This window comes from Oratosquilla oratoria, chromosome 1, assembly GCF_046742065.1.
Source record: "Oratosquilla oratoria isolate Oo_2021 chromosome 1, ASM4674206v1, whole genome shotgun sequence".
Classification (NCBI taxonomy): domain Eukaryota; kingdom Metazoa; phylum Arthropoda; class Malacostraca; order Stomatopoda; family Squillidae; genus Oratosquilla; species Oratosquilla oratoria.
Window position 1 is genome coordinate 123,451,628 of NC_134777.1, and position 7,500 is coordinate 123,459,127.

General features: G+C 41.7%; 1 protein-coding gene and 1 long non-coding RNA gene across 13 annotated transcripts in view; one reads left to right on the forward strand and one right to left on the reverse strand.

Annotated features, from left to right (window-relative positions):
- The window catches only part of LOC143026116 (uncharacterized), a 300,921-nt gene that overhangs the window by 144,627 nt on the left and 148,794 nt on the right, over window positions 1-7,500 (forward strand). Inside the window, exon 1 of one of the 12 annotated variants that reach the window (XM_076186162.1) lies at window positions 5,371-5,391. The exons of the other annotated variants lie outside the window; for them this stretch is intronic. The gene's annotated coding sequence lies outside the window, so the exon portion shown is untranslated. Of the gene's footprint in view, window positions 1-5,370; window positions 5,392-7,500 lie in introns of those variants that run through there. 12 annotated transcript variants of the gene reach the window in all.
- Window positions 1-7,500, reverse strand: part of LOC143026174 (uncharacterized) — a 262,248-nt gene that overhangs the window by 136,231 nt on the left and 118,517 nt on the right. The window lies entirely within an intron of this gene.

A 7,500-nucleotide genomic window follows, 5' to 3' on the forward strand; every position in this document is an offset into this window, starting at 1 on the left:
TTTATGGATCTGGAAAAGGCTTATGATAGGGTAGACAGAAAGGCACTGTGGGAGGTTATGCAGATATACGGGATAGGAGGAAAGCTTCTGGGAGCTGTCAAGAGTTTTTATGAGAGTAGTAGAGCTTATGTCAGGATTGGAAATGGAGAGAGTGAGTGGTTCGAGGTAAAGGTGGGACTTCGTCAAGGATGCGTTATGTCGCCCTGGCTGTTCAACTTATACATGGATGGGGTGGTGCGAGAGGTAAATGCAAGGGTAGTGGGTCAGGGATTGGAGATGGTTAAAGAAAATGGAGAAAAGTGGGAGGTGAGCCAGTTGTTTTGCGGACGACACTGCGCTTGTGGCAGGATCGGAGGAGGGATTGAGGAAGTTGGTGAGAGTTTGGGAGAGTGTGTGATAGAAGAAAGCTGAAGATAAATGTGGGTAAAAGTAAGGTGATGAGATGTACACGGGGTGAAAGTGGCAGTAGACTGGAAGTGAGCATTAAGGGAGAGCGACTGGAGGAAGTGGATAGTTTTAAATATTTGGGTGCAAATGTGGCAGGAAAAGGTGGAGTGAAGGTGGAGGTAGAATGTAGATTGAGAGAAGCGAGCAAATGCCTTGGTGGATTAAAAAGTGTAATTAGTAATAGACATTTGGGAAAAGATGCTAAGAGGAGACTGTATGAAGGAGTGATTGTGCCAACAGCACTGTATGGGGCAGAAACATGGAACATAAGAGAAGAAGAGAGAAGGAGTTTGAATGTGTTTGAGATGAGGTGTCTGAGAAGTATGGTGGGGGTTACTAGGCTAGATAGAGTGAGAAATGAGGAGGTGAGGAGGAGAACAGGGGTGGAAAAGGAGCTGGGAGATAGGGTTGATGAAAGAGTATTAGGATGGTTTGGACACGTGGAAAGAATGAGTGAAGAAAGACTAGTAAAAGAGGTATGGAAGGCAGATGTGGAGGGAGTGAACATGAGGGGACGTCCTAGGATGAGATGGATGGATGGGGTGAAGGGGGCTTTGGGGAAGAGGGGAATGTCTGTTGAGGAAGGACGGGAGAGGACAGAAGACAGGGGTGAATGGAGAATGGTTGTATATGGATGATGTTGTGATTGCCTGAGGTGGAATGGGCGGGGGGATGGGGGGTGGGGTGGTGTGTGTGAGCAAAATTTGACGGAGCCCGAAGGGATTTCTCCCCGTCCTCTCCTTTTATGCAGTGGGGGGACGGAGAGGGGGGTCGCCGATTTAATGAAGCGGCCTTGCTGTGGATGTGTTGTGTCTTGCGACACTGCTTCTGACCCAGGGCAGTGGACAAGGTGCAGGGATGACCCGTCATCCAGGAGGTGCTCAGATAGGAGGGAGGGTGGAGGGGTGTGGAGTGTATTCGGGGATGGAGTGGGTGGAAATGATTTTGTGCCTTTCCCTTTTTGGCTAACTCCCTTGTAAGGGGGAAAAAGCCTTGGTATATATATATATATGTATTTATATATATATATATATATATATATATATATATATATATATATATATATGAATATGTATATATATATATGACCGGAACGAATCCCTTCACGCTATATATATCTATATATATATAGATATATATATATATATATATATATATATATGATATATATATATATATGATAATATATATATATTATATATATGTATATATATATATATGTATATATATATATATGTATATATATATATATATATATATATATAAATCAACAAAAATAAAAAAGTCCCAAACGCCGCCACAAAAGAAGAACAAAAGTGGGTCTCTGCTTGTAACCTTCTCCTCAAGAATAAAAAAAAAAAAAAAAAAAAAAAGGGAGGAGGAGGAGGGGATGGAGGGAAGAAAGAGGAACAAAAGGCTGACGAAAGCGGGAAAAGTAAAGATTTTTGAATGGACGAGACAAAAGAAAAGAAAGATGAGGAAAAAAAAGTGACAATTGAATGAATTGTAGGGAACAAGGACGCCATTTTGTAAAAGATCTTTGATAAAGACAGGAATAGGTGGACAGAAAAGAGGAACATAGAAGAGAGGGAATGGAAGAAGAGAGAGAAGGAGAGACAGAAAGTGTGAGAGAGAGAGAGAGAAAGAGAGAGAGAGAGAGAGAGAGAGAGAGAGAGAGAGAGAGAGAGAGAGAGAGAGAGAGAGAGAGAGAGGGGGAGAAAAAGAGAGAAAGAGAAAATGACCTGACATAACTTTCGGAGAAAAAAAATCTGTGACGTCACAGCAGGGGTTATCTTTATCCATGATGTCACCAAGATGACGTCATCAGGCCAATCAGTAAAGAACTGCCAGTGACATGACGTCATAGAGTTAATTGCCACGTAGTTGGAATGGCCAATCAATGATTAATTGGTCGATTAAGAGGGCCCAGTCTATCGCATAGGTCTTGTATGAAAGATGAGACTAAGTATAGCTCATTAATTCTCTGATCATTTAAACCTGGCACAAATTTACACGCACACACACATCTGTGCCCAGGTGTTATAGATAACACTGGGGAACACTCATTTTGTTGCATTTAAAAAAAGACTTTTCTATAGTCAACTTGAGTGTGCTGATTTCAAATCTGAAGTCGGGTTTTGTCTGCAAGCTACAGATTTTATGCAATTTGACATTTTTATTTATTTTTTTTTAAATTTTCGTTATTATAGGAAATTGCAATATCAGCCACAATTCTTTTGTTCACTTGAATCTTAAAACAGTATGAAAGCCATTTCTGTACATTTATTAAGGCAAAAGAAACAGAACATTAACAGAACATCTATCCCAAAGTTAGATTAGCATCCTTCAGAACATCACCACAGCTGATGGAAGCTTATCAATTTCTTTGTGTATTTTTTTCAGGCAGGAATTTGCGTTTGTAACTTTTGCGTTTGTACATTTCATCTGGGCAATTTCGTTTAATGCTCCAGCAGTAGTCAGCCATCATACTTTTGTCCCAGCGCCCTTGGTAGCGTTCTTCCATGATCTTTAGGTCTTGGTGGAATCGTTCTCCTTGTTCGTCACTCACAGCCCCCAGGTTTGTCAGGGAACTGATCAAGGTGGCTGTTCAAAAAAATGAAGCTTGATGCTCATGTTGCACCCGAGATCACGAAAAGCGAGGAGCATTCTGTTCACAAGTTCACTGTAGTTCTCCGCCTTATTGTTTCCAAGGAAGTTCTGAACGACTGCCACAAAGGATAACCATGCTGCCCTTTCTAAAGCGGTCATCTTAGCAACAAACTGATCATCACGAATTAGGGTTCGAATCTGTGGGCCATCAAACACGCCTGCTTTGATCTTCTCAAATGATAACCCTGGTAAAGCTGTGATGATGTGTTGGAAACATTCACCTTCGGTTTCCAGTGCCTTGACAAATTGTTTCATCAAACCTAATTTGATGTGAAGAGGAGGGAAGATGATCTTATCTCTGTTTACAATTGGGTCTTGTATGATATTTGGCATGCCTGCTTCAAGGGTGTCACGAATAGGCCAGTCCTTCTGGACCCAATGTCTGTCTCGTGCTCGGCTGTCCCACATACAGAGGAAACATGGAAACTTGGTGAAACCTTTCTGTTGTCCAAGAAGAAAGTTGACCATCTTTAAGTCTACACAAATTATCCAATTGTGCTCATGATACTTTAATAAGTCCATGACCATTCTCATATCATCATAGTCTTCCCGCAAATGCACTGAGTGACCGACAGGTACTGCTCCATAAAACATTGCCATTATGTAAAAGAACACACTTTAGACTGCGTTTTGAACTGTCTAAAAAGAGTCTCCATTCAGCAGGACTATAGTAAGGTACACCCAGTTCTTTGAGAAGCCCTGGGATGTCATGGCAGTAAACAAACTGTCTGTCTTTTGAAAAGAAGGTCACAAAAAGCTGGTCACGCTTTCTGAAATATGATACTTTAACAGAGTGATTAACAAGATTTCTGCCTTGTAATCTTGATGCCAAAAGCTCTGCTTTGAAAGACCTAAATCCCGCACTAAATCATTCAGTTCAGCCTGGGGAAGAGGCTTAGGGACGGAGAAAGGTTCAGTGTCTGAAGAACAGTCCTCCGATTGTGAACACTTTTATGACAATTCACTGTCACAAATGTCTTGCTGGCTTGTATCATGTCCAATGTCTTTATCGTCCAATGAAGGCAAGCCTTTGAAAACTGGAACAGGTACTTCTTCAGAGTGCGGAACAGGCCGAATAGCTGAGGGAATGTTCGGATACGTAATCTTATGTCGGTTTTTCTTCCCAACACCCGTTGTGTTTACCATGCAGAAATAACAGTCAGTTACATGGTTGGTGGGTTCGCGCCAAATCATTGGAACTCCAAAAGGCAGACCTTTGCGTTTTCCTTTGGTCCAGTCTCGAAGCATTTCCTCACAATTGTGGCACACAACATGAGGAGCCCATTGCTTGTCTTGATCACCAAGATGAACTTCAAAATATGCCTTGTAGGCACGCTTGACGAACGAGGATATGTTACGTCTCTGACGATTGAGTGTGTAGCATCCACATATGTAGCAGAAGGCATCAGGCTTGTTTCTGCAATGATGTCTCATTCTGGAAGCCATGTTTGAACTGAAACAAAAGAAGAATGATCAAAATATTAGAAGCTATCTATATATATGGACGTTAAAATGCTTATACATGGTTTACGCAAGTTCACATATGTACAATTTCATTAACCTCAAATTGCATACAAACTAGAGCTTGTAGACAAAAACTAATTTCAGATTTGAAATCAGCGCCTAAAACTCTTTCAAAATCCGTTAAAATATCCAATGCAACTCAAAGTTACTGAAAAAGTGTTCCCCTGTGTAATTAGTGAATAGGAGACGGGACCCGACGAATGTTGCTGCTTTTCCTGTATACTACAATTAAGTAAATTAGGAAAATACATACATATATACATACGAATACATATATATATGTATATACATATATATATATATATACATATATATATATATATATATATATATATATATATATATATATATATGCGTTAAGTTATTCAAAATGTCGAGTGATTAAAGTATTCCTGATTATTGGTGAATTCTTTTCATTTGGAGCTAAATTCGCTGAAAATCGCTTTGAAGTGGGATTTAATTAGCTTAATTGATTTCCTATTTCCTTCCTTTACGTCACTCTTGATTTCTTTCTATTCATCTATTTATCTATTTATCAACTTATCTATCTACTTATTTATCTATTCTGTTAATATCTTTATCTATTTATTTACTTATTTATTCTTGTATCTTTATGTTGTAGTTATGCCTTGAAACGACCTACTAAAAATAATCTGTTTATTTATTTATATTTTTTTCTTTTTGCAGGTACGTACCAGACGATGCGGTTTCCTGTTCGGTGCTAAGATGAGGTCGGTGCTCAACCCCGAGGTATGGCATTCGATCTCTCGGTACATTGAGAGAGAGAGAGAGAGAGAGAGAGAGAGAGAGAGAGAGAGAGAGAGAGAGAGAGAGAGAGAGAGAGAGAGAGAGAGAGAGAGAGAGAGAGAGAGAGAGAGAGAGAGAGAGAGAGAGAGAGAGAGAGAGAGAGAGAGAGAGAGAGAGAGAGGAACTTTAGCAGTTTAATGAGTGATTGACATCCCAACACTCTTTTGGTTCCCTTCCTCTTCCTCCTCTTCTTCCTTTCCTCCTCTTCCTCCTCTTCTTCCCTTCCTCCTCTTCCGTTCCTCTTTCTCCCTCTCCGACCTCCCTCTTCTCATTTCTGTCTTCACATCTTTCCTTCCTTCCTCTGCCCTCCCTCCTCTTGCCTCTCGTCTCTCCCTTCCCTCCCTCCCTCCCTCCCTCCCTCCCTCCCTCCCTCCTCTCCTTCTCTCCTTCCCTCCCACTCTCCCTTCCTCCTTCCCTCCCTCCCTGCCTCAACTCCCTCCCTCACTTCCTTCATCCTCTCTCTCCCTCCCTCCCTCCCTCCTTCCCTCCTCCCCTCCCTCCCTGCCTCCTCTCCCTCCCTCCGTCCTTCCCTCCTCCTCTCCCTACCTGTCTCTTCTCCCTCCCTCCTCTCCGATTTTCCTCTCTCCCTCCTCCCGTGCTTCCTCTCCCTCCCTCCTTCCCTCCCTCCCTCCCTCCCTCCCTCCCTCCCTCCCTCCCTCCCTTCGACCTTCCCTCCTCCCGCTCCTCCTTACCTCCTCTCCCTCTCTTCCTCTCTAACTCCTCCCGTGCTTCGTCTCCTTCCCTCCCTCCTCGCCTCCTCTCCCTCCTTCCCTGCCTCCTCTCTCTCCCTCCCTCCCTCCCTCCCTCCCTCCCTCCCTCCCTCCCCCCTCCCTCCCTCCCTCCCTGCCTCCTCTCCCTCCCTCCCTCCCTGCCTCCTCTCCCTCCTTCCCCACCTCCTCTGCCTCCCTGCCTCCTCTCTCTGCCTCCCTCCCTCCTCTCCCTCGTTCCCTCCCTCCCTCCCTGTCTCCTCTCCCTCCTTCCCTCCCTCCTCTCCCTCCTTCCCTCCCTTTCTCCCTGCCTCCTCACCGCAGCACCGGTTTTGGTCAGATTTCGGCCAGGTGGTCGCGAGGTCGGAAGCTTGCGTCACCTATGACGTCACAGGATGACGTCACAGGATGACGTCACAACTAAGATGATGTCAATGCTGTGATGATGTCACATATAGGACAACTTTGCAGGTGTGATAACATCACATGCGGTATGACGTCACATGTAGTATAACAAATGACGTCACACCTGGGTGTCAGAACTGATGACGTCACGCATATACTATCTACGACTTGTGTATTTGTCTGACGTCATGTGATTTTATTTATCCGAGCAAAATAAGTAAATAGATAAATGGATAAATAAATAAATAGATAAATAAGTAAGAGATACATAGATAAATAAATAAGATAAAGATAGATAAATAGACAAATAAATAAATGAATAAATAATAGATAAATGGGTAAACCGATACATAGATTTACAAATAAATAAGTAAATAGATAACGATAGATAGATAGATAAATGAATTGATAATAGATAAATAGGTAAATAGATACATAAGCAAATAAATAAGTAAATAGATAAAGATAGATAAATAGATAAAAGTATAAATAATAGATGAATAGGTAAACAGATACATAGAGAAACAAATAAATAGATAAGTAAATAGATAAAGATAGATAAACAGATAAATGAATAAATGAATATACAAACGAATACATGAATAAGAAAGGGAATAAAGATGAAACAAAGAATAGAGAGAAAAAAAGATGGAAGAAGCCAAGAAATGCAAAACTGAGGCAAAAAAAAAAAAAAAAAAAAAAAAGAAAAGATCAAATAACGAGAGATATGGAAGGAAGAATATCGCATCTAAAGAAAGGACGGGGAAAGAAAAAGAAGAAAAAAAAAATAAAAAAAATAGAGAATTAACAAAGAAAATGAAATCGCTGCTCTCAGACCAATTTCTGTTCCCTCCAGCCCTTTCCCCTTTCCCCTAATCTCCCCTCTTTTCCTTCCTCTCGCCTCTTCGTTCCCCTCTTCCCTTTCCTCTCCCCCTTTCCT